General features: G+C 37.7%; 1 protein-coding gene across 13 annotated transcripts in view; it reads left to right on the top strand.

Moving 5' to 3' along the window:
- The window catches only part of Socs5 (suppressor of cytokine signaling 5), a 49,258-nt gene that overhangs the window by 13,294 nt on the left and 8,390 nt on the right, over nucleotides 1-27,574 (top strand). For 6 of the 13 annotated variants that reach the window (XM_029558663.1, XM_029558664.1, XM_017795597.2 and 3 more), the window contains one exon: nucleotides 1,755-1,848. The exons of 4 other annotated variants lie outside the window; for them this stretch is intronic. The gene's annotated coding sequence lies outside the window, so the exon portion shown is untranslated. Of the gene's footprint in view, nucleotides 1-1,754; nucleotides 1,849-3,892; nucleotides 3,912-13,524; nucleotides 13,627-27,574 lie in introns of those variants that run through there. 3 more of the 13 variants (XR_003847785.1, XM_017795596.2, XM_029558661.1) reach the window with 3 other exon arrangements.

The following is a 27,574-nucleotide window of genomic DNA, read 5'->3' as shown; positions in this document are numbered from 1 at the left end:
TATTATGTTAACATTAATATCACAACATAAGACAGTACAACCTTAAAAACCTACAGTCCTTAAAAATCCAAACATTTAAAAGTCCATAGTCTCTTTTAAAAGTCTCAACTGTGGATGGGCTTCTGTAAAATCCAAAACAAGTACTGTCTTATTTCAAAGGGAAGAATCGGGCATACCTAAGCAAAACTAAAGTCCAGCAAAGTAGCTCAAGGCTGGACATCTGGGATTCATTCACGATCTTCTGGCCTCCAAAGGGTTCTGGCAGCTCCACTTCTCTGACTGTGCCGTCCACTGCACAAACAGCTGGTCTCGCAGACCCAGGCCAGCTCCATTCCATACCTACTGCGGTCCTTGGTGGTGGTCCCACGGTCCTGTTATCTTCAAAAAGCTGGGATCTCTACTGAAACTGAGGTTACACCTTCACCAATGGCTTCTTCTTGCCTCTCCAAGTGCAAAGCCTCAGATTCTCTCCATGACTCCTTCAATCCTGGGGTCTTAACCGAAACTGAAGCTGCACTTCACCTATGGCCTTTCCTGGCCTCTGTATGCCAAGCCTCAGCTGCTCTCTGTAACCCCTTCATCCTTTCAACACCAAAACCATGCAGGAGACTCTTACACATTACCAAGTCCTGCTTCCAGCTTGCGATAGAGGCTGGGGTCCCCTCTATATGCTGGCCCTGAGGAAATAACTCCCAGAAGACTTCACCTCAGTGATGCTGGTCTCTTGTTACTTAACAGCTGATTTTTCAGCCACAGCTAACCATCAATTGTCCCAGTAAAGCAAAGGTTTTGCTTCAGGTTCTGGTCTCTTCTTAATCACAGCGATTCTTCAGCCCCAGCTGACCAGAACCCACAGATTCTTAACACAAATAGCTCTGATAGTCTCCACTTCCCTTTGAAGCTTCACAAGCCAGGCCTCCATCATCCACAACTCTTTCAGCCTAACTGTTCCAAGCTCCACAGCAACAAACTCTGAGCACACAATGGCTTTTCCAGCCCAAAGTTCCAAACACTTCCACAGTCCTCCCAAAAATACCAAGGTCAAGTCTGTCACAGCAGTACCCCACTCCTGGTACCAATTTATGTCCTGCTTTGTTTCTTCGTTGCTGTGACAAAACACTCTGACTACTACCAACTTGGGGAGGAAAGGGTTTATTCAGCTTATATCTCCCTGATCGCAGTTCATCAGGGAGCCCAAGGTAGGAACTCAGGGCAGGAACTTGGAGGCAGGAGCTGGAACACAGGCCATGAAGGAATGCTGCTTACTGGCTTGCTCCCCTGGCCCCTGCTCAGATTGCTCTCTTATCCAACACAGGCCCACCTGCCCAGGGGTAGCACCACCCACAGTGGGCTGGGCCCTCCCACATCACTCAACAATTAAGAAAATGCCTCACAGACATGGCCACAGGCCAGTCCAATGGAGTCAATTCCCCAATTGAGGCTCCCTCAACCCAGGTGTGTCAAGTTGACACAAGCTATCCAGCACAGACCCCGTTTCAAAAAAATAAGGTGCAGAGCAATAGAGGAAACACCTGATGTTGATCTCTGGCCTTCACATGTGCATGAACAGGTGAAAACACACACAGGTGCATACACATGCACACCACACATGGAGAGATTGTTTTCTGTTGTAGGATTTTATGTGAAAGGAGTCATGAATACTGTATTCTGTGTCTAGCTTTTGAGCAACATAATGTTTTTGAGGTTCTTCTATGTTAGGTGTGGTAACAGTTTTTTTTTCTTCTTCTTTTTAGCTGCAAGTGAGTGTTACATTGTGTGGATTTATTATGAAAAGGGTCGTTTCCAGCTTTCAGCTGTTATGGGTAAAGATGCTATGAACATTCTTGTGTAAGTCTTCTTGTTTCACGAGTTCTCTTTTCAGTAACTATTTAGAAGTGGAATTTCTGGGTTATAAAACAATTTCTGAGATGATTTGCCATTTTATATACTTTATTATTTTTGTTTTATGTGTATGAATGTATTCCCTGCATGTGTAAGTGCACCCATGCTGTGCTGGCGGAGGTCAGAAGAGGGCATCAGATCACCTAGAACTGGAGTTAATGGAGCGTTGTTAGCGACCATGTGGGTGCTGGGAATCAAACCCGAGTCCTATGCATTCGCAAATTTGCAATTTTATACTCTGTGGTGGTTAATATTTCTGTCAACTTGATTGGATTAAGAAATGCCCAAGACATTGGTAAAGCACACCTCCAGACAAGACTGGCCAAGAGTGGACTCACCATAAATGTAAGCAGCATTACCCATAGGCTCTGGATGTTTAACAATAAAGTGTGGGGTGGGGCGGGCGTACTAGCTAGTGCAGGCATTTTTCTCCCTGTGCTTGGTGGCTTTGATGACGTTAGCTGCTCTGCTTCATCACATGCTCCTGACCGTGCTGGGGTAGAACCTCTGAAACTACAGCCCTAAACAAAGCCTCCAAGTTGTTTTCCTCAGGTGTATGTTACAGGGACATAAAACTGACATGCATGCACTGAAGTCTGATAGTTCTGTTTGCTTCGCCTCCTCCCCAGGTTGGCAGTTCTAGCCTTCATGTTGGGGTCTCCCATTATGGTTAGAATTTTCATTTTCCTAGTCATTATTGATGATTGAGTACTTTGGTCATGTGCTTATGGATCATTTGCATATTTTCTTTTGTGAAAGACCTGTTCAAAGCCAATTGCCCATTTACTAAATTTTAGTAGATTTTTCTCCCTGTCTCTGGCTTGCCTGTTTTTTTAAATTAATATTTTATTTATTATTTTATTTTATATGTATGAGTGTATTGTCTGCATGCATGTAAGTACACCCCTGTCATGCAGTGCCCAAGGTGTCAGATCCCCTGGAACTGGAGTTACAAACAGTTGTTTGTTGTCACGTGGGTGCTGGGAATTGAACCCAGGTCCTCTGCAAGAGCAGCCAGTGTAACTGCTGAGCCATCTCTCCAGTCCCTCTGGCTTGCCTGTTGATGATGATGTCTTTCAATTTATTAGTATTTCTATTTTGTTATTTTCTTTTAGGTTAGTGTTTTCTGATCCTCTGTTACAAGTGAAGTATATATGCTTTTTAAAACAGCTAGCTCAACTATGTATTTTCTGTGGGAGTATTTCTTTCAAGAAATTCTGCTCATTTTTTACTTTCAGATTCCTGTTTCTCAGCTCTTTGAGTGTACTTTTATATTCTGCCTTACGATTTTGCCTCTGGCTCCACAAACTTGAGTTCTCGCCCCTGAATTCAGGAGACTGCTGACTCTTTGGTTCCCTCCCCTGTATTGAGAGTCCAGACAGTAAACGGGGAAGTCACAGAGCTCACCTGGTTTACTTCTTTTAAGGAGCATGTTTCCACGTTGCCTGTTATCTAACCTTCAGAACTATTTGTCTTACCTAGTTTCTGCTTGGCTCTAGCATGAGAATTCTAGACTTCATGATTAGAAGTCAGTCTTTTCCCTTCGCTTGTGACAGATGTTTCTGGATATAGAGTTGTAAACTAACCTTTTTTTTCCCCCTTTCAACACTTTAAAAACCATCATTTCACTCCCGTCTAGTCTAGATTGATTCTGATGAGCAAGAAGTTAATGGTAATTCTTAGTGTCATTCACTTTGTCTCTCCTGGATGTTTTAAAAGATACATTAAAAAAAAATCTTTTGGTTTGGGCAAGTTATTCATTCTAAGACAGGGTCAGCTCTAATACAGAGGGGCACCTTTACTGGGTTCTTTCTCTGTGGAGTGCAGGAAGTGTTGTGAGGCCACTTCACTGTAGCTGCTGGGAAGTTTCACAACTCCCAGACCATTTCCAACTCAGGTAGGTGATCATCTCACTTTGTAGTTGTTCATCACCTAGATACTATTCGTCTTATGGTTTCATGGAGTCTTGGTTTTGGGTATCTTTACTCAGGGAAAGTTGGAAGATGTCACCCATGGACTTCGGAAACTTGCTCTCCTTAGCAGCCTTCTTCACAGATCCTCAAATGCCTGACACATCAGTAGCTTCAGATTTCAAGTTTCAGCAACTCTCTGAGACGTCCCCTTTTGTGTGTTTTGTTTTGTTTTGTTTTGTTTTGTTTGTTTCTCCTCTCTGTTGCATAAGCTTAAAACCTGGACATTGAGGAGTCTTTATTTCTTCTCATAAAATCACAGTCTACTGCCTTTTGTTCAAAATCTGAAAATACCGTCTTTCATATGTAGAGTTTTTTCTTGGTTTACAATACAGTTATGTTCCAATATAAACTCATTGTAAAATACCATTAAGTGAAAAATGTCTTTAATACTTAACCTACCTATCATCACAACTGGGCAACACATGTTCTGCTGAGAAGTACTGGCTGCTCACAACTGACCACTTGACTCACTGGAAACTGGCTTCTGCTGCTGTCCAGCATCTAAAGAGTATCATACTGCATATTGCCAACCTCAGATCAAAATTCCAAGTATAGATAGAGTCTACTGAATGTAAAGCCATTTTAACACCATTTTAGAGTCAAAAAATCCCAAATTGAACCATTAATAAATTAGAGGCTAGCTGCACTGCCTAAATTTATATTTGGTTATAGTAGGAGGTCTAGCTGAGTACCATTTACGCCAGTTCTAATTGGCAATGAAAATGTAGTTCATTTAAATTTTTCTTTTGTTAAATATTTGTTATTGTAGCTCAGACTGGCCTTGAGCTTGAAGTCTTCCTGCCTCAGCTTTCCTAATTTTCCTTTTACTTCTTTTTTTTTCCTCTCCTGCTACTAGAGATTATATCCAGGACCCTGTACATGCTGTGCAAGCCCTTTACCGCCAACCTGCATCCCCTGATCTTTTTAAAACAAATATTTTTATTTTGTGGCAATCTTACTAAGTTGTCCTGGCTGACCTTGAACTTGCTGTTCTTTTGCATTAACCTCCCTAAGAGCTGGGGTGACAGGCCTGAGCCTAGTATCTCATGCTTTCTTTTCTTTTTTAGGCTGTGGCATCATTTTTTTAAAAATGCCATGCCACCTTATTATTTAATTTTCAAGTAGTAGAAATATAGAAGATAATTTTTAAGGAGAAAAGAATAAGTCAGTATTCTAAATCCTAGAGAGTTTGTGACAGTTATCTGAACATCTTTGCAGACATCCATTGCAAATGTATACATAGAAGGATAATTTTAGTTAAAAAATTTGGAATTCATTAAACAAAAGTAACACAGGAAAAAAATTGCTCAACTACATGTAAATATTTATTCATTACAAGATCTGTACTTCCTGAAATCTTTTCTTTTAAGCTTAAGAAGTTAGGTATCAGGAAAAGTCTAAAAGGGTCATCACTAATTGCATGTTCTAATAGGTTTTTCATATTAAAAAAAAGTTAAATAGGGAGGCTGAGACAGGAGAATTGCCAAAAGTGTGAGGGCTGTCTGAGCTATATAGTGAGACCCTGTCTGGAAAAAAAAAAAAAAATCAAGTGTTGGTATAGTGTTATAGGTACAGCTTTCTAAACGGCAATTTGGCAGTATTCAAAATCCTTAAAATGTTCATATTCTTTGCCCCAAATTCTATTTTCAGGAATTTAGTCTAAGGAAATAAAGTCAAAATTGTGTATTTATATTATTCATTACAATGGAATTTATATTCGAAACTTTAGAAACCTTATAAATGATTGTTATTCTAGCTTATATCCAAACACCACAAACCATTAAAATCATGTTGCTTAAAAATTTTTAGTGTACTGATAATCATAAAAAGACTTCATAAGAGATAAAAATTAGCTTTAGAGCATATATGAGCATAAAAAGTGTTTACAATACAGCGAGTAGAAAAGTATAATGCTACTTTTGAATTCCTTTAAAGAAACATTAAGATTGTGATGCATTTTAAAGTATCTCATACTATTGAATATTTTTCACCTTTTTTTTGCTATAAACTTATCTATGTTCATAATCATCCAGAGAACAACATACTTTCATTTTTAAAATTCTGACAAAATTAATGATTGGAAAGATTTTAAATGAATTTTAGTTGTTACATTTTGCTATTTTTTTCTCTCCTATTTACAAATACTTTAGCTTGAATTTTAGTAAGCTTTATAGATTTAGTGAGATATGTATTCTTATTTGAGTATAATACATATACTGAACTTGTTAAACTAAGGTGTAATTTTCCACATTTTATAGAGTAAAATTAGGAGTTTCTGTCAAGAACTTTCTTATGCATGTGAAGAGATTTAATCTTGTTTTTTCTACCCCAGAACTTGCTAATGCACACCTGCTTGCAGATGTGTCTATCTTTTGTGTTAGAGGAAGAATGGAAGTTATACTCTCTGGATTTTTAAATGGATGGATGGTACCTGCTTTCTCTATTCCTGGTATTTCTGGAAGTCACTTGAGTGACTCAGATTCCTAAATTGCCTTGTATAGAACATGTTAAAAATGTAGAGAAAGTTAATATTTATTATGAGTTAAAGCATGTAGTTAATGAATAAAGACGTAGGCTAGGGTGGCCCCATTCATTCATCCATTCATTCGAGAATGGCTTTAATGTAAATCTTCTAGGATGTGTTTTCCTTGGTAGTTGCAGATCCAGAAAGTCATTTGACTGAGAGAAATTGATTTTTTGTGCTAAGTAAACTTAGAGAAGATTAATCTAGAAAACAGCCTATTTTTATATATGTATTAAGATTTTAAAATATCAAGGCTCATATAATGGTCTACACCTTTATTAAAAAGTATCTGCCAGTGATCACAGCTTGCTGCTATTGTCTGAAAGTTTGAGGCAGTGGTTTGTTTTTCTTTATGTATTGTTGGGCTTTGTGAAGGGCTCTGCAGTTGTGGACAAGTTTCATATCTTGAGCCTCAATTTTCTCATCAAAATAGTGTTAATAATCAGCAGCCTCACAGATTTGTTTGTTGCAGTACTGGAGGTTGAACCTATGCCTTCACACACCCAGGTAAAGGCGCTGTCATGGAGCTCTTCAAGATGTGGAGCTCTTCCGGCCCTTCTTTTGCTTTTTTGAGATGGGATCTTGCTGAGTTGCCTAGGCTGGCCTTGAACTCACTTTGTAACTTAGTAGGCCTTGAGTTTGTGATCCTCCTGTCTTAGCTGCTGGGATTATAGACCTGTATCACTAGGGACATTATCTCATAAGACTTGTGAAAACTAAATAAGGTAATCCATATAAAGTGATGAGCATAGTGTATTACATTATTACATTTGGCTATCATTCATTAATCCTTAAAATTATTTTCTGAAGGTGGAAAGGGGATGTGTGGAGGGTGTGCAGGAAGAGTGGAAAGAGGGAGATGAGAAATGGATAGGATCAAGATACATTGTGTACATATATGAAATTGTTTTTTTTTTTAAGATTGTTCTCTTCTACATAGAGATTTGAGGCCTGAGACAAAGCAGCACTTGGTTGATCTTTTATTGCAGGTTTTGCCACTGACTCTATTATCTTGTGGCATTGTTAATTGAATATTGTCTTGCATGCAGTAAAAAAAAACTATGATGCTTTTTTTTACTCTGGGAATTAACTATATTATCATTTATGTCAAAAATCTTTGTTTTAGCTGGGTATTGTAGCACCACCTTTAATATCAGTGCTTGGAAGGAAGAGGCACTTGTCTCTCTGTGACTTTGAGGCCAGCCTGGTCTGTACAGGGAGTTCCAGGTCAGCCAGGGCTACAAGAAGACACTGTCTCAAAAAAACCTGAACCTGGGTTCAGTTCCCAGCACCCACATGGCTGCACACAACTATCTGTAACTCCATTCCAGGGGATTCAACGCCTTCTGGCTTCTGCAGGCAAAATACCTATACACATAAATACATTTTTTTTAAAAACCCCAAACTTTGTGTTGGTTTAGTTTGGTTCTTTTGGTTTTTATTTGAAACAGGGTCTCCCTGTAGACCAGGCTGGTTTTGATCTCAACAGAGATCCACCTGCCTCTGCCTTCCAAGTGCTGCTATTAAAGACTTGGACTACCATGCCCAGCCAAAACTTTGTTAAACAATCAGTAGTGTTTGCTTTTTTCCAATTTGGCATTTCTAAAACACTGTGATCTTTCTTGTCGACAAAATCAAATTTAAATAGTAAAATGAATCGCTTTTTCTGATGACAGAGTTGTAAGGTTTGTGTTTTATAGTTGATATTTGTAATTCATTTTATTTGTAGATAGTGATTTAAGAGATTTGGTTCAATTCCCTGGTTTTCAGATGGGCTTAAGACACAGAAACTAAGCCAGACAGCTGATGCACCCTGCGGAGTGCCTGGAGCTCTGAGATGTCAGTGAAGCTGGGCCCAGGCAGGGGTGTCCTTGATAGAAGAATTTGTACTCTGTAGGAAGAGCACCCTTGAGTCTTCTCTTGCACACAGTTGTGAGAGGTTGGTATTGAAGCTAAGCAGTGATTTGATAATCCAAGGTATAAAGGCCCTGAGTGAGTCTGTTCTAGAAGAGCCCTTCCTGCCCCCACTTTCCTGTTTAGACAAATGCACATCAGCAGTGAATGAACAAATGTCCTCTCTCTGTCAGGTGTCATGTCTTAAGTAGGCCCCATACTGCAATTTGGACTTCTCCAGGAGTGTTTCTGTGAAAAACTGAGACAGTCTCTGGGCTCCAGCATATCATAGTTTCTCTACTTCACATGAATTTCTTTTCAGTGGGAGGAGACACATATAGGAGATTCATGAGAGAATGGTTTGATGTCTGTTCAGATATTAGTCAATAATTATACAGTACTTATTTTCAGAATGATATTTGCTTACCTCACAGGTCTCTATGTCCTTGGCTTAGTTTTGATACCATTTTGATCTCTATCTTTTATGACCTTTAGGTTTGAAATATTTTATGCATTCAATAATTGTTTATTAGCAGGTGAATATTTGTTGTCAGTTTTCTAATTCCCATACCGTATCTACATTTCAACATAAAAACATGAATAGAAAAGGTCATATTTGTTCCTTAAGGCTGATATTCTCAGAAGATTTAAAATTTAAGTGCTCTCACATATATATTGTGGTAGAGTCTTATAGCCCAGGCTGGCCTCAAACTCACTAAGTATCAAGGATAACTTTGAACTTGTGATCTTCTTGTCTCCAGCTCCCAGCTTTAGCTGGGCTTATGGGTATGTGCTACTCTGCCTGGTTTATACAGTACTGTAGAGTGAACCCAGAGTTTCGAACATGGACTTAAGGGGATAGCGTAGACCCAAATGATAGCAGAGATATTGATTCTGAGTATAGTATTTAAAACCCTGTCGATCTTTGTGGATAGCTATAAAATTTATCTCCTCTCAGATATTATATCATTCTCCCATTTTACTGATGTGCACATATGCAAAACATTCACTTTTGAACTTAAAGTTGCAAACAATTAGAAAGTTCTAAGAAAATGCTGTGTACTTTAAAATGTTTTTTTACTTTTTAAAATTAGCAGTAAAATTATTTAATAGATAGTTATGTAAGTTTTAACTCATATAAATCACCTAATCACCACCACAATCAGGGTGTACAACTATTCTATTAACTCCTCCCCTCCAAACTATCTGGTACTTTCTTTTTTGTGCCACATCCCCTGTCCCTGGCTATCCTGCTGTATCCCTTGGTAACTACTGATGTCTTATAAATGAAAGCTCTACCCTGTGTGTTACTTTTTGAGACTGACTGCTTTCACTCAGCAGAATGTCTTTGAAATTCATGTAGGTTGTTGGATATACCAAAGGATAGTTGTGATTTATTGCTTAACAGTATTCTATTATGTGGCTGTACTACATTTTATCTCTTCATATGTTGAAAAACATTTGGGTTATTTCCAGTTTCAGCTGGTTATGAATAGAACTGATACTTATGTACAATTTTTGTGTCAACACAGTTTTATTTCTCCAAGTTAAAAACAAGGTTTGGGGTTGCTGAGTTTATATATGTATGTTTTTATTTTAATTTTTAAAAAACTTTATTTAATATGTATGAGTGTCATGCCTGCATGTATGTAAGTGCATCCATATTGTATAGTGTTCACGGAGGCCAGAAACAGGCATTGAGTCCCCTGGAACTGGAGTTACAGATGGGTTTTAGCTGCAATGTGGGTACTGGGATTCAAACCCAGGTCTTCTGCAAGAGCAGCCAGTGCTCTTAACCACTGAGCCATCTCTCCAGCTCGTATATGTTTAACGTTACCAGAAATTACTAAATTTGTCAAAAATGGCTGTCTCATGTTGCATCCTTCTGGCAATGTAGCTGTTTTCCAGCATTTGGTATGTAAGCATTGGAATTTATAATCAGCACAACAATTTTGCTGTATGTTACTTTTTATTATAAATATTTTGGCTTTAATTTGGATTTCCCTAGTGGCTAATAATACTAAACATCTTTTCATGTAGTCAGTTGTCGCCCATCTGTTCTCTTGGTTAAAGAATGCTTGTTCAAATCTTTTGCTCATTTTAAATTGGGCTTTGTGTTTTCTTACTGTTGAGTTTTGAGAATTCATACACTGAACATACCATTTGCTAATAATTTTATCCAGCCTGTAGTTTGGCCTAGCAGTTTTTAGTTTGATAAAGTCTAATTTATAACTGTTTTTGCTTTTGTAGCTGGGCCTTTTGTGTTATGTCTAAAAATTCTTTGCCTAAATACATGCCACAATGACTTTAAACTTTATGTCCCAAAAGGCTTGTAACTTTGCATTAGATACGTAATCTGTTTTGTGTTAATTTTTTGGGTGAAGTATGAAATTTAGGTTTAGTACACATTTTTGCATATGAATGCCTTAATTGCTACAGTATTCTGTTTTAGAAAAACTATCCTATCTCTGGCAAATTGTCTTCCCACCTATATCAGAAATCTATTGGCTATATTTGTGCGTGTTTCTCAAGTATTTTATAGTATCTCTTCCTTCTCCAGTATCATACTGTTTTAATTATTGTAACTTTTTAGTACATTTTAAAATCGGGTGCTATAATTCAGTTTTATTCTTCAAAATTGTTTGACTATTCTAGTGTCTTTGCTTTTGAGAATCCATTTGTACCTTAAAAAATATCAGGAGATGGTGATTGATTAGAATCATCTTAAATCAACAGATCAAATTGGAAAATTGATGTCTTTACTAGGCTGAGTCCTCTGGTCCTTGAATGTGATGTATTTCATTTGTTTACATCTTGGAGTTCTTTTATAGTCTTGTAGTTTTTAGCATTCACCTCTTAATTTTCTTGTGTGTGGATTTGGGGGTTTCTGTATTGACAAATATATCTGTAAATATGGGCAGGTTTGTCTCCTTTTTCTTAACCAGAGGGCATTTTTCCTGTTTTGCTTTCTTGATGTTGCATAGAATTGTTAAAAAATAAAATAACATTGATTTGTTTGCAGTCACAGGGAGAAGGCATGCAGTCTTTCACTGTTATGAATGCTCACTGTAGAAATGCCTCCTTTTTTATTTGGGCTGATATTGCTCTTGTTTAGCTTCTTAGACACTAAGTTATTGATTTGAGAATGTTCATTTTGTCCGTATAAGCATTTAACATTGTAAATGTTCCTCTGGCCATAGATTAACTGTTCTTTAGCACTTCCTCCTTGACCTGTAGATTATTTATAAGTACTTTGATTTCCAAGTTTTTAGAAGCTTTTCTGCTATTGATTTTTAGTTTTAAATCATTATGGTCAGAAAACATATTCTGTGTTAATTCAGTTTCTTTAAATTTGTTAAGATTTGCTTTATGACCTAAAATACTATATAAACTGTCAGTATTCTCTGTGCACTTAAAAAGAGAGAAGACTCTGGTTTTACTGGATGGAGTCTTGTATAAATGTCTGTTCAATCCAGTTGGTTGATAGTGGTAGTAAATTAAATTCTCTCTTGTTGACTTTCTTCACTTTTGTGAGTTGTAGTTTTGTTACATAGCTTGCTTAGGACAGGTGTCCCCAGCTGTAATTGTAGATTTGCCTGGATCTCCTTGCAGATCAGTTAGCTTTGTTTCAGGTGCATATAAATAGAGGATTTTATCTTGATAGTTGACCCCTTTATTGTTATGTTGTGGTCCTTAGACCTGGTCAGTTTCTTTGCTTTGAAATTTCTTTTAATAATAATATAATAGTCCAGATTTCTTTTGGTTATTATTTCCATGGTTAATCTTTTCCTATCCTTTTACTTCTAACCTGTTTATATTTAAAATGAATCTCTTGTTAGTGGTATATAATTGAGTTGTTCTTTTAAAAATTTTTCTGACAATCTTGATGTTTTTTGGGCATTTGCATTTACTACAGTTACCTATGTACTTAAATTTAGTTCTGTTTTGTTTGTTTTCTTTTTGTTCCCATTCTAATTGTCCCCCCCCCCTTTTTGAGGACTTATTTCACAAGGTTTTGGGGGGTTGTTTATTTGTTAGTTTTATCTTTTTGAGACACAGTCTCCCTGTAGCCTGGCACTCACAGAGATCCACCTGCCTCTGCCTCCCAAGTACTGGATTAAAGGCATGTGCCACCATGCCCAGCATTTCATGAGTTTTTAAGATTCCATTTTAATTTTATCTATTATGACCTTTTTTTCTTGGCTCTTTTCAAAAATTTTTTTCTCTTAGTTCTCACCAGATTGACTATGATATGTCTGGACATAGGTTTTGCGGGGGTTATTTTATTTGACTTCTCAGATTTTCTTGACTCTGATATACTTGTATGTTTCACTTAGTTTGTCACATTTTCAGCCATGATTTGCTCAAATACTTTTCTCCATCATGTGAATCTCTTTTCAGAATGGGAAAGACACAAATGTTAGCTCTTTTATTGTCCAAAAGTTCCTTGACGTGCTGTTTGTTCTTTTCCCCCTTGTTTTAAAAATCATTTAGATTTTTGGTTGCCTTCAAGTTTACTAACTTTCCCTTGTCATCTTTGCTTTGCTTTTTAGGCCTACCCAGTGACTCATTTCAATTATTCTATTTTTCAGTTCAAATATTTCCATTTGATTGTATGGGTTCTCCCTTATACATGGGTTTTCTTTCCATGGTTCAGTTCCCCTTACTCAACTGTAGCCTGAAAATATTAAGTGGAAAGCTTAATAAATGAATAATTCATAGAATGTGTGTTATGAGTAGTATGATTTAACTGCTGAGTCATCTCTCCAGCCCCAGTAACATGTTTTTTTTTTAAGTATAACCTAATAAAAAATTATAACATTATTTTGCATGTTAAAAAGGAAAACAAAAAAAAAACCAACAAAAAAAAAACAGGTATTACAATGAATATGGTGCTTTACCTTGAAAAAGACCTGAAGTTTGCCTGTGGAAGCAGGCCGGGAGAAAGCTGCAGACTGTGATGGTGAAGTAGTGGAAGGGTGTCAGGAGTCTGAAGGAGAGTTAAGGCCAGATGTGAGTGGGTATGGCTCATAACACAGGTGAACTAAGGTAGGTGGGAAGTATGCAGATGAGGCAGATGCATGTGCTGAGAGCAGAGGGCCCTGGGCAGCAGCTGGGTGCAAGTTTCTGTGTTGAGCTAATGTTTAATGGCACGTGAGCAAGAGGGATTTATAATGTGTTAATGTTGTTCTCCAAAGTAAGAAATATTGAAAACAAACTGGATTTTTCAAAATCAACATCCTAGCACAAGAAGACCGAGTTGAGGCATTTTTGCCCTTCTGAGAGCTGGTTTTACAACATACCGCTGGAGAGGGATCTCTGCAGCTGGCCTGGGTGAGTGTGGAAGCCTCTCCAGAGAAGACGGCATAGAATTGAGACTTGGGGGATGACTATAGTATTTTACTGAGTGAGTTTAAGTAGAAGATGGACATTCCAGACAGGGAACAGCAGCATGTGAAAAAAAATGCAAAAGTAAGTCCACTGCTTTCCAGAAACTTACACATAGTTCATTATGAAACCAGTTAGAACTTGGAGGGAAGGAAAAATAATTCTCTTTAAAAATAAATCTAATGGTTAGGCAAGGGCCAAACAACTACTTGGAAGGATTTACATTTATCTCTCAAGGGGTACTCACCTCTGAGGAATTTGAGCATGGAATTGTGTTTCCTAATATTACCTATTTGGGTAGGATCTATATGATATTTCTGGTGACCCTATGGAAGATAGTTTGCAGCAGACCCTCCTTGGGTCTGGAAATCTAATGAGGTTCAGAAGAACAAGTGTTTATCTGACAGTGACTTGACCATTGAGAATATTTTAAAAGCCTCAGATGTTTGCTGGAAACTTTGTCTTTTCATAATCATTACTATAATTCTGTTTCTTGGTTTTCAGGGCTAAGGCCTTGAGAATTAGCCTTCTGAATGGTGATGAGTCAAGTGAACTTACAACAACTTTATAATAGCTAGTTTCACCATTATCTTGATTTTCATAGTCTAAAAATGGTGAGGCAAATCATCGTTGAAGAAATATTAACATCTTAATGTACATTCATTAGGAAATAACTGCATGGGCCAAAAGTCTGTTTGCCTGCTGGATCCTATTTGATTTTGATGTTTATTACAGCGTAGGATGCTGTTAAAATTCATAATCTGATTGCAGATACCAAAGGCACACTAAAACTAGTTGTAACCTGGAATATCAGGTTCAAGCATAAACTCCTGCCTATGGTTTCTAGTATCCCACACTATTTAGGGTGTGAACAGTATGCATTCAGTATTTATGCATAGTTTAGAGAGATTTTAAAATGATAGAAATACTGCTTTAATAAACTTCCTCTGGCGTTAAGAGAATAAGAATTCTTATCAGGCAGGTAAGAAAATTAACTCCATTCCTATCACCTGGCCACCTTTGCTGTCAGATGAAAGATTAGAGACAGTAGTTATCAGAGATTTGGTTGTGGATGGTTTGCCTGGTGCCTAGAAAATTCTGGTTTGGGGCCATTATTTCCAGTAGCCCCATAGTGCAAAATAGCAATCAGTTTTTCTTGCTAAAATTTTCTGGTCAGCCTTTTAAATAATTATCTATTTGGGTAGGATACATATACAGTAGTGTAAGTAGAATTTTATAGAAGCTTTCTCGTTGGAGCTAACTGTTCGGTCAGTTTGACAAAATTGGTGAGTTGTATTTCAGTAGCCAACTCACAGAACAGCTGTTGATACAGTCAGTTGTCTGAGCCAAGATCAAAGTACCAGAGCAAAACACCTTGGTTCTGACACCCTTTTTGTGATCTTCATGAAAACCTGGTTATAAATTTCTATTCCTCCCCTGGGTGTGTAGGTTATAAGAACCAATATAATACTATCCTTTCTCTTTTGAATCTCCTCTTTAGAGATAAAAGTGATGAGTTTGAAATGATCTGAAGAGATTAAACTGTGGTGTGAAATGTAAAACCTAGAAAAATCAACAGGGACACATAAGAATGTGATGTAGATATTAAAAATTGAATGGTGGAGGGCAAAGTAGGGGAGGGATTTCAGAATAACAAGTTAAGATCTAGTGACGTGGGGCCTAGTTATAGAGGACAGTAAGTGAACATCGGGCACAAGGTGCTATACCTGTTGAGTTTGGTCAAGTTGAGAGCCTAGGAAGATTGAAGTCACTATCCAGGAATGCGGTCAAAGAAATCTCCACATGGTTACTGGCAGTGAAAATGGAAAGAAAGATATCTTGGGGGGGAAGCTGTAACATTGAATATGACGTGTTAAGTGGAGGAAAAGTAAAATTTGCCAAATTATTTTCTAAAATGTTTAGTAGAAACAAGGCAGAGACATACCAGTTTGGGGGAAATACTAATTTTAGACAGTGAATTTGATGTGCATTGAAGAACAGCCAAACTGAGACAACCTTGAAGGCTATCCCAGTTAGTGGACGAGAAATGCGTTTGACACACACACACTCAGGAAGGCAAGAATTTTTCCTAGAAAATGCTTGAACTGTAAAGGCAAGGGCATATGGTCTCAGAGTTTCAGTCTCCCTCCCTTCCCTCCCCTCTCCTCCCCTCCCCTTCTCTGCCCTCCCCTCTCTTCCCTCCCTTCTCCGCCTCTCCTTCTCTGCCTCCCTGTATAAAAACTCTTAAAATACCCCCCCCAGGAGACCAGGGTTAGCTCAGTCAGTAAAGTGGTTGCTGTGCAAGCACAAAGACATGAGGGCAGATCCCCAACACCCACTTAAAAAGTAGTGCATAGCAGCATGCATGTGTGGTCCTAGAGCTGGGGAGGCAGAGAAGATAGAGGGTCTCTGACGTTTGCTGCTAGCCGTTCTAGCTGGACCATTGAGTTCCAGGTTCAGTGAGAGACCTTCTCTCAAAAAAATATATATATATATAAGTGAGAGAGATTCCTGACTTCAATTTCTAGTCTCCACATGTATGCAACACATATATACCATGCTTGGCTTCACCTTATGTTTTAAGAAAGTTTCTCACTGGACTTGGAAAAGCACATTTGACTGGACTGACTGACCAGTGAGACCCAGGCATCCTCCTTTAGCTTGGTCCTCATCACTAAGGATTATAGTCTTGTACCAGCCTGCACCACCTTTTTTACATGAATGCTGGGGATGAAACTCAGGTTTTCATGCCTTGTGCAGTTATGGATTGACCTCTCTCTCCAGCCTCCACACACACACACACACACACACACACACACACACGCATGCACACAAATTCCTATTAACTTTATCGTAAATGAAGGAACTACATTAGTTTAGATGAAATTCATAAATTATACCCGGAAAACTAAAGTTTTTCCCATACAATAAGGGCGTAGAATTCAAATTTCTTGACATGGCTAGTAATATGTAGAATGGGGGCAAAATTCATATTGTTCTGAACAGAACAGTGTCTTAGAATAAATAGACATAGCAGAATAACATGTCAAGGAGAATTCTTAAGTTTTATGTTTTTGAGACAAGACTTAGAAATTGCCATCTCTCGGGCTGGAGAGATGGTTCAGCGGTTAAGACTGCTCTTACAGAGGACGCAGGTTCAATTCCTAGCACCCACATGGCAGCTAACAACCATCTGTAACTACTGTTCCAGGGGAATTTGACACCTTCTTCTGACCTCCCTAGGCATTGCAAACATGGGTGCACTTACACACATGCAGGCAATACTCTCAGACACACAAAAATAAAAATAAAAAAGAAATTGTCATCTCCTGAGCTTGGCTGCCCTGGTTGTTAGTATTACATGGCAGCACATCTAGTCAGTAGTTTGGCCTATAAATAGAATCTCTATATACAAAGGAATGCGAGTTGTTTATTACTGGCATTCTTTGGAAAGGGTATTTCCTCCTTGCCCCATTTCACTGTAAATTACCACTAATCCCCAGGACTCTGGCAGTTAGACTGACTTTGAGTTTGTCATTCCTTTCTCCATTAATCGCCCTGTGCCTCTGACCCCTTGGTCCTCTTCTCTTTTGTCCCTCCTTGTTGCCTACTTTTTCTTTGAAAATTTTTTTCTAATACTTTATTATTTATCCTGAATTTTACATATAACTATGAGTTTATATATGAAAATTAGGTTAGTCTTCTCCAAGATATACTTCTATTTTAAATAACACATTTTTCCAACTTGGAAATTAATATATATTGAATCTCATGTTTAGAAATTTAAAAAAGAAAACGAAATTACAAAAGTCAGAAACTATCCAGAGATAATCACAGTGGTATTCTTTATCCATAAGTTCTTAAAAAATAGATCTGTGGGCCATTAAGATGGGCTCAGTAGGGGCTGGAGAGCTGGCACAATCATCAGAGGCTCAGGCTCACAACCAAAAAGACAAGATGGGTCAGTGAGTACAAGCACGATGGTGTTGGTTCTGTCACCAGAATCCGCGGTGGAAGGAGAGGACCTGCTTCCCAAGATTGTCCTGTGACCTCTACATGTGCGCCAGGAACATTTGTGCCCTCATTTTCACACATCATACACACACACACACACACAACAGCAAACTTTAAAAAGGCATGTTCATGTATATGTGTGCTTTGAAATCAGTTTGGATGTGCTATTTTATAACCTTTTTTAAAATATCATGAACATATCCCAGATAATAAGTGATCTAAAACCATGCATTCCTGTCCATGTAAGTATTTCAGAATATTTCAGCCAGTCATAACAGTTATTGCCAGTGTTTTTCTGCTATGCTGTGAATATCTTTTGTATATAAATCTTGATTCCTTATTATTATTTTCTTGGAGTAAAATTGTAATGAAGCTGAAAGTAAAAATGTTCAGTTAAAGCTTTGATACAGGGTACAAAATTAACCTTTTGAAATGCTATGGGGATTTAAAATTTCATTTTGTATTTGAAAATGCTCTTCCCAATACTCATGCTAGAGAAGTCCATTAAAATGTAAACGAAGGTCCAGTGAGAAGCCTGATGATCAATCAGAGTTTCAGACCCACTCCTGTAAGTTGTCCGCAGACCTCCAGGTGCACATCCTAATTTTCATATGAAATTAATGGAAAGGTAAAAGAAAGAAAATCAAATGTTGCCAAGTTGATAAGTAAAAATCTTGTATCACATTTTAATTTGGTATCTTTAACAAATTCTAGGAATGAGCTTATTTCAATTATTTACTGATCAAGTGTACATTTGATTTGTGGTTTTTCTAGATATGTCTTGCTATTTTCTATTGAAGTGTGTGGTTTTTTTCTTTTTCTTATAAGTTAGTCATATTAACACATTTTCATGTGTTGAAAATGTTTTACTCAACTTACTACCTTATAATTTTGCTCGGGGCCCATGTTTCATTGCGCATAAGTCTTAAAATTTTATATCGTTCAGTCTTTGTAAGGTGGATTCTCATTGTGTAGTCCAGGCTGATCTCAAACTTGGATTCATCCTACCTTGGCACTCAGCCTCTAAAGTACTGGAATTCCAGGCCTGCACCACCACTCCCAGCTTCCTTACACCTTTGGACATTTCTTTTCCTTTTGATTTCTTTCTCATTCGTTTTGCTTAAATAGGTTTTCCCATCCCTTTAAGATATCATCCATCCTATAAATTTTAAAAATTTTGTTTTTTAAAACATTTAGCTCAAGTAGGCCTTGAACTCCTGATGTTTTGGCCTCTTGAGTGCTAGAATTAGAGGACTATGCCACTGTGCTCAGTGGTTTTGTTTTGTTTTGTTTCTGCTCTTTTTAAATGATAGGTTGTATTTGTTTTTATAATCCATTAAAATTCTTACCCATTCCTCTTACCAGAACAATTTTATATTACTTGGGTTTTTTTTTACCCAGAAGTGTAAGGTTTTTGTTTGAGAAAACATTGCTATTAACTTTCTTTTTATTTCCATCTACTTTCAGAAAGAGGTGTTGGAGTGATTTGACAAGCCAGTATTTGGACATTTAGTATAATAATTGATTAAAAGTTCTAAAGATTTCAGAAATTTAAACCAAAAAACAAAGAGAGGGAAAGAAATTAAACTAAGGATGTTCACTGAGACTTCCTGTTGACCATAGAAAATTTAAAAACACAATAGATTCTCATTTTCTTATTTCCTGCCTATAGGAAACATAGGTAGGTTTTTGTTGCTTTTTGTTTTAAGGAGATATCTTGGCAGTAAGTACAAAGAATTTTTTATTTGTAGGTCTTTGTTTAGGTATGGTGTTGATAATATTTTTATGGCCATAGAAAACCCTTATGAATGACGAAAGAGTCCTTTAAACTTGCTCCCTCGAGGTAATCAGGATTTTTTAAAACTTGATTTATGTTTATTTATGAGTTCTGATATGTACTTGGGGCATAGCAGTTGTAGAGTAGTTCATCTCTGTTAGATCAGTGTATAACTGGAAAGTTTGACTGTGATGTTATTTAATAAAATGGATAAATAAGCCATATAGTAGGTTCCCAGGATTACCTACAAGCAAGAGTTTTTACCTTCTACACCTCAAACATTTGGGATATGAGCTGTTTCAGTACAATCTGACTGACTATCCAAGATTTTTGTGTTCATGAAGCAGTATAGTTTTTATTATCACAGAATATTGAGAGTTAATTCTACTTTAAGCTGCTTGGTTCATATTTGAAACTGTTTCATAAAAGAGCCCTTGTTGTAAAGCTGTGTTTAATGGGAAATTATAGGAAGTTTCTTTAGCAGAGGAGACAGGAAGGGAAAGTTTGTATTGAAAGAACAATATTGCTTCTATTAGGTATTTTTGCAGATGGCATTAAACTTAGAAATTTTTATTTTACTTCATTTTTTATGTTTTTCTTTTTGAGACAGGGTCTCTCTGTAGCCCCAGCTGTCCTGGAACTCACTAGGTAGACCAGGCTGGCCTTGAACTCACAGAGATCCACCTGCCTCTGCCTCTGCCTCCTGAGTGCTGGGATTACAGGTGTGCACCACCACGCCCAGCTTAATTCTGGTATTTTAAAAAATCACAAGAAAAGATTTAAGAATGACCTGTCGGAATTACTTCAGAGAAAGACTCTTTGTACATACCTTTGGTCACCTTCATTTTCCAGATGTACCATTTCACCTGTATTATCTTTATATTCCTAAATTATAATACTGTTACTTGGTTCATTGCTCCTGTTTTTGTCCAGTTCTTCTTTTGTTTTTGTTTGCTGGCCTCAATCTCAGAGATTTGCCTGCCTCTGCCTCCTGAGTGCTTGGATTAAGGACATGTGCCACCATGCCTGGCATTTTGCCCAGTTCTCAATGTGGAAGAAGTGAACATAGACTCCATTATTTGGAGGAGGTGGGGATTTCCTATGTAATTCTAGGATTAACATGATGGAGAATTTCTAAAGGAATGAGAGTGGAGAAAGGCAGACTAGGCAGGTAGTTGTTAACAGCTTATCTGTATAATAGTGATGAAGACTGGACTTGGGGAAGGACAGTAGAGATGGAGAAGGGGTGGGCCTTTGTGGTGGTGGGGTAGCCTGTAGAGCCTCATGCTTATGGTTTACTACTCCTGGGGTAAGTACAAAGGCAGTGGTGGGCCTACCAGTGACCTCTGGAGCATACAGAGCTGACTCTTGCCGAAGAAATTATTTAAGGGGAAAAAAAAATCTGTCCTCCGGCCTCCTTACCCTCTGTGGTCATATTGTTTGTTGTATTTCTTCCCATTGCAGTTTCCACATTTGTTACTCGTATATGGTTATGCTGCCCATTTTCGTGTTTTTATCTTGAATCTTGAGACCCTAACTGGGTTCATTTCATTTAGTTTTATTTATTTTAAGGATTCCTTAGAATTTTCTATGTAGACAATCATGTTGCCTAAAAATGAAGAGTTTTGTTTATTTTCCAGATTGTTTACCTCTATTTTTTCTTTTTGCTTATGGAGCTGGTTGTTGGACCTCATGTGACCTCTTGATCTGGCCATTGGTAATTAGAAATCAGAGTTGTTAGAATGACTTTTTTCTACCCAGAACACCTGGCTGAGTTACTGCTTTCTTTGTGTGAAGATCCTAAATTACTGATTCAGAATCTTCAGAGGTCATAGGATACTGATTTTTTTTAATTTCTTGAGTCACTTTTGATGATGTTTTTCTAAAAATCTAGCCATTTCTCTAACCCTGCTGGTGTACTGTCACTCAGCCCTTCTGTCCAGCTGCTCTCCCACCTTCTCACGCTCAGTTCCTAAGCTGCTGGGCAGTTGCTGTCCAGAGAGTAGTTTGCTTAAACTGTGAGCAAGTTTAGAATAGATAGACACAGAGCAGGAGCTGCAATGTTCTCATGTAAGAATGTAGTTAAAACTTCATCCTGATGTTCTTTACGTACAGTATTCAGCACATGTTCAAGTGAGTGCTTAAAAAGTCTCTTTAGCCTGACGTAGTGACACACTCAGCAGGCAGATGTCTGGGACAAAATAAGGTGTTTTACTTGGAATTTACGGTCTGTAATTGTAGCTAGTGTACTTCTCTTTGCACTTTTATTAAATTAATTTTAAACATCCTGTTTGCCTTTACCTCTTCTAGTACCCTTCTCAGATAGTGCTTTAAAAAACAGACTAATTTTAAGATGTTAGTTTTTGTTTTTGTTTTTTTTTCTTGTGCTAGAGAAGCCAGATCACCAAACAATAAATAAATATGAAAAGGAGCCATCCGGGTTGAGTGATTCTTTCTTTGATTTATTGCAAGCTGTCAAATTATTTGAAACCAGTTATTTCTCTTCAGAGCTAAAATTTGACCTAAAAGAGTGGTATCCTTAAGTTTGTAAAGGAATAGTAAATGTATTCTAAGCAGTTTTAGATAAAAAGTGAAAGTGTTGTCAGAAACACTAGTTCTTAGATAAGTCTTTGTAGTACTTTTGATGCCTTATTTAAATTGCTGGCATTTTAAGGTTGTTCTCCCTCCTAAAGAAGGAAATGGTCCAGACCACATTTGCTCACTGTATTCTTTGTAAATTCTTAGCAGGGCTACAATGTGCTCACTGTTGAACCGTTCCCTAAATTGGAGATACTTTTCTGAATTTCAAACTATCCTCTAAGTTCTTCAACTGAAACTTACTTGGTCTGTTGGCTATCTGGTTTGTTTGGTTCTAGCTGTCTATTGGTGTACAGAGTTTTGTAGGGATGGAGGTGCCCCGAGCTCTAGGATGAATGACCCAACGGCATTGCTGACGGTACTAATCACACACAGTCACATGTGGATTTTCCTCCCTGGAGATGGAAGATAAAGGCAAGAGAACTCACCAACGAACTCCCCAGATACATAACCACAGCCTTGCCTTTGCTTTTCTCATTAACGTGACCATTTCTTGCCTTGGATTGGTTATACATTGGAATCTACTACTTTAGATTGGTTATACATTGGAAGCTGTATTTGCCTAATATCATGTTACCCTTGTAAGAGAGGTGATAGTTGTTCCTATTTTTAGATGGCAAGGTTGAGACATCTCACCTAGCTAATGAATGCTTGAATATGATGTTAAGTCCATATAAATCTAAAGCATGTGTTGCAGCCTATATCTGCCAATGAGGCTGCCCAGATAAGAAACATTTCAATGAATTGGTATGGTTGTTAGTATATTACATAAGCTATTTTTCCATAGAAAATGAGGCATAGCCTATTAGGATTTTATGGTTTTTAAGTGTACGGTATTATAGAATGAAATTTAAATTGTAGCAATATTTTATAAACTAAAAAGGAATTTTAAAGCACAGAGGAGTAAGTTTTACATTGCTGGACCTAGTCCAAGATTCACCATCCTGAGTTTATGTTGTAGATGAACTGTAGCTTCAACTACTAAGGAACGTTGAAATCTCATACTGTTTCCTAGAAACTTGAATGATTGACTGAACTTTCAGTCTGGCAGGTCTATTCTACACAGGAAGATACTGACATTTGTAATGTGGTCTTTTTGAGACAGGCTCTCTCTGTAGCGCCAGCAGGCTAGAAACTTACCATGTAGACCAGGCTGTCCTCAAACTCAGAGATCCTCCTGCCTCTGCCTTCTCTGCTGGGATTAAAGGGCTGTGCCACTGCACCTGATTGGGAGAATTGTTTTTTTTTTTTCAAAGAAAAATTTAAAAACTAAACATGCTGGGTCAAACTGTAACATTTTAAAACTTCTGATTTGTGGAGCTGGAGAGTTGGCTCAGCAGTTAAGAGCACTGGCTGGTCTTACAGAGGACTCAGGTTCGATTCCCAGCACCCACATGGTAGCTAACAACAGTCCGTAATTCCAGTTCCAGGGGATCTGACGCCCTCTTCTGACCTCCACAGGCATTGCACAACATATGTTCACCTACCAACATATGTTTATGTGAGTTCTAAGCTTCAGATCTAATCAGTGCACTGCCTCCTTGTCCCAAGAGGCAGACTGAGGTTCAGAAATGTGTAGAAACACACTTGAAGCCCATGGCATTCTGAAGTGGTGAAGCTAGCATTCAGTCTCCTTTCCAGCCACTCAGTATTAAACTCTATACTCTGTGACTGTCTACTGTAAAATTCAGAACCCCTCAAGCCTGCATGACACTCTGTAATTTCTGCTATTGCTGCACCCAGTGGGTCATAAGACTAAGTTTACTGTTTCTCTACAACACTACTTCCAATAAGATGGTCGGGCAAGAATGGGTGTGTAACCATATGCCTAATTTCAAGAAACCACATTTAAGAACATTTTTTATGGGACTGGAGAGATGGCTTAGCAGTTAAGAGCACTGGCTGCTCTTACAGAGGACCCAGGTTCGATTCCCAGCACCCACATGGTGATAACAACTGTCTAACTCCAGTTCCATGGGATCCGATGCCCTCTTCTGACCTCCGAAGACAAAGGGTGTACTTACACACAGTATGTAGGCAATACATACATACACAAAACATAAAAATAATAAGTAGGCCGGGCGTGGTGGCACACGCCTTTAATCTCAGCACTTGGGAAGCAGAGGCAGGCGGATCTCTGTGAGTTCAAGGCCAGCCTGGTCTACATAGTGAGTTCCAGGACAGCTGGAGCTACAGGAAGACCCTGTCTCAAAAAGATAAATAATAATAATAAGTAAAATACCAGATCTGGAGAGTTGGCTCAGTGGTTGAGAACACTCGCAGTTTTTGCAGAAGACCCATGTTTAAATCCCAGTACCCACATGGTGGCTAACAACCATTCATAACTCCAGTTCAGGGCATCTGACACCCTCTTCTGCCCTCCAAAGGTATTTCGTAACACCGGTACACTTATATACATGCAGGCATAACACTCATAAAGATTTTTTTTTTTTAACTAAGATTGTATTGTGGACTTTTCAGCCCTTTGATTAAGGAACTGGGCCCTTTGAGAATAGATTGTCTAGTTGCAGGTCCATATTGTCTATCTTGCAGAAACTATGTCATAACGTAGCATCTAAAAGGCTAGTTTGGGTTTAAGCTGAAAAAAAAAGAGTGTGGACTCTTTCTGCAGGGTCTCATTATGTTGCCCTGTCTGGCCTGGAACTCACTAGGTAAACCAGGCTGGCCTCAAATTCACAGAGATCCAGCTACCTTTGCCTTATGAATGGTGAAATTAAAGGCGTGTGCCACCAAACCCAACCTAGAATTTAAATTTTTTTGATATAGTCTAAATTTAGAATTTTTAGAACTCTTTACTACACATTTTTCAATTTATATATTGAACTATTTTCATTAAGTATTTCAAATTCATTCAACTTAGACTCCAAATCCTTCCATGAACCACTAATGTTAATTAGCATTAGTTAAATTCTATAATATAAGTGGTATGAACACATTTGGAACTTATAACTGATTCAGTGGAAGTATAACTCACCCAGAGCTCTGTAGTTCTTTGCACATATAGATTCCTTTATTGATAGGTTGTATACATTGTAAGAGTGTTATTTGTGAGGTTGAATTGTATGATCATTTTAAAACCATAGTTTATATAGCTCTATTGTATATGATTTGATCTAATATTAAATAATTGGATACTGTAGATAAGGTCACAATACAATGTAAAAATTATTGAACTGGCTGGGTGTGGTGGTGGTGCACGCCTTTAGTCCCACCACTTGGGAGGCAGAGGCAGGTGGATCTCTGAGTTCAAGGCCAGCTTGCTCTACATTGTGAGTTCCAGGCCAGCTGGGGAAAAAGGAAAGCCTTGTTTCAAAAAGCCCAAAAAAAAAAAAAAAACAATTGAAATTAATTTTTATAAAAAAGGTGATTCTCAGGTTCTTCGTTGAAATTTATCACTATGACAGCCATGCATCCTTAGAATTGTGAGCCAGCCTTAGTATTAGTAATACTTTATCATTTTCAAACAACAAAATGCCAGCAAAATATCAATAAAATTTTCAGTCTCTTAATACTGATGTGGCATAGAAATACTTTAATTGGTCCACATGTCCTGGTTTTTGTTACTGTCATTAAAGGGCTTTATATTTGAAAGGAATTATTGTGGCTGAATCTAGTTATACTGAACAATAGAGGAGGGATTTGAGTTAGGCTATAGTCTTTCTACCCACTGTGGCATGCAATATTGTCTTAAAACTTAATGAATTTAATTTATTTCTCATAAAGCCTGGGTTAAGTCCCATTGCAGTGAACTCCTAGGAACTATTTCAATTGTTTTGCTTTGTAGAAAATGTGAAATAGATATTATTTGGGCTTAAGAGAGCCTTTGTACCATTTAATTTTTTCATATTTATAAATTTTTATAGTAATGGAATTTGACCTCTTTTTTCTTAATTCTGATTAATCATCCTATTCAATACAAGTTTTTAACAAGTACCGTTTAACTTACAAATGCTTTATAAAACCAATTTCAAATTACTGTTCCTTAGGGGAAGGAATAACTTAAGAAAATTTTTTTTTATTTATTATTTTTATTTTATGTATATGTGTGTATTGCCTGCATGAGGTAAGTGCACCTGTGTCATGCAGTGCCCACAGAGGTCAAAAGAGGCTGTTGATCCCCTGGGACTGGCATTAACGGACAGTTATTAGCTGTCGTGTGGGTGCTGGGATTCAAACCCGGGTCTTCTGCAAGAACAACCAGTGTTCTTAACCGTTGAGCCATCTCTCCAGCCCCCAAGAAAATTGTTTTAAATATAGCTAAGCATATGTAGAAATGTGAAAGATTGTAAGAGATGATGAACTTTCATTCTAGAAGCAATACAATGGACATTTAACATTTTCATGTAGCCTTGTGTAACTGTATAACACTGTATTCTGTTCTATCAGAAATACATTTCCAAGTTTAACAACAAAGAAACTCAAATGTAACATTGTAAATATTAAGATATTGAGGTGCATTCTCGAATCTTAGCTGAATTATTCTCTAAATCACTATTTTACTATCAGCCATCAGCATTTGTATTTTCCCCCATTACACCCTCCCCGTCCCCATAGCATTTCCATGTCAAAAAAAAACCAAAACTTGTACTGTCTTTGAAGAAAGACAGGGTCTCATTTGAGACAGGGTCTTCCTGTAGCTCCAGCTGAACTGGAACTCACTTTGTAGACCAGGCTGACCTCGAATTCATAGAGCTCCACCTGCCTCTGCCCTCCCATGTGCTGAGATTAAAGGCATGCACCACCACACCCAGCTTCTAATAACTTTCCTTTAAATTACAATGTTTTGTCATAATGCAATCTGGTAATAGTCTCCAGATTAAGAAGAAAGAACTAAATTGCATGTTCTGTCCATGGAACTGGACCAGGGATTGAATGTTAGAAGCTGCCTATGTGCCCTGGTGAGTGCATATGTTTTCTGCGTGCCCTACTTGTTCATACAGCTTACTTATGAAGAGCTGTGTAAGACAAGTAGTTTTTAGGTTTGGGCATTTTGTAAAACAGTCATTTTTCAAGTATAATTTGCTTGGCAGAAAAAAATAGCTACAGAATTCGTAAACACAGAAAAGAAACTTTTAGATTTCTTGAATATGATGACTTTTCATGTCATGAATGGTTTATCATTTATTATCTTGACTGCTCTAGAAACTAAGGAGGGTCAGTCAACTTTCTGAAAAGGTCCAAAAAGAAAATATTTTTGGTTTTTCAGATTTCATAATTTCAGTCAAATGTTCTGTGTGGTCTTTTGTGTTTGTTGACTTGGGTTTTTTGTTGGTTGGTTGATCCATTTTTGTTTTGGTTTTTTTGAGACAGAATCTCAACTCACAGTGTAGACCAGGCTGGCGTCAAACTCATAGGGATCTGCCTGTTTCTTCCTCCAAAGTGATGTTGGTTAAAGGCATATATACCACCATGCCAAACCTGTTCTGGTTTTTAAAAAACCCTTTTAAAATGAAAAAAACATACTTAGTTCCAGTCCTTACAGAA

The sequence above is a fragment of the Nannospalax galili genome, unplaced genomic scaffold (genome assembly GCF_000622305.1).
Source record: "Nannospalax galili isolate Female #2095 unplaced genomic scaffold, S.galili_v1.0 scaffold286, whole genome shotgun sequence".
Taxonomy (NCBI): Eukaryota; Metazoa; Chordata; class Mammalia; order Rodentia; family Spalacidae; genus Nannospalax; species Nannospalax galili.
The sequence above is the reverse complement of the archived record's forward strand: the minus strand, read 5'-3'. Positions and strand labels throughout refer to the sequence as shown.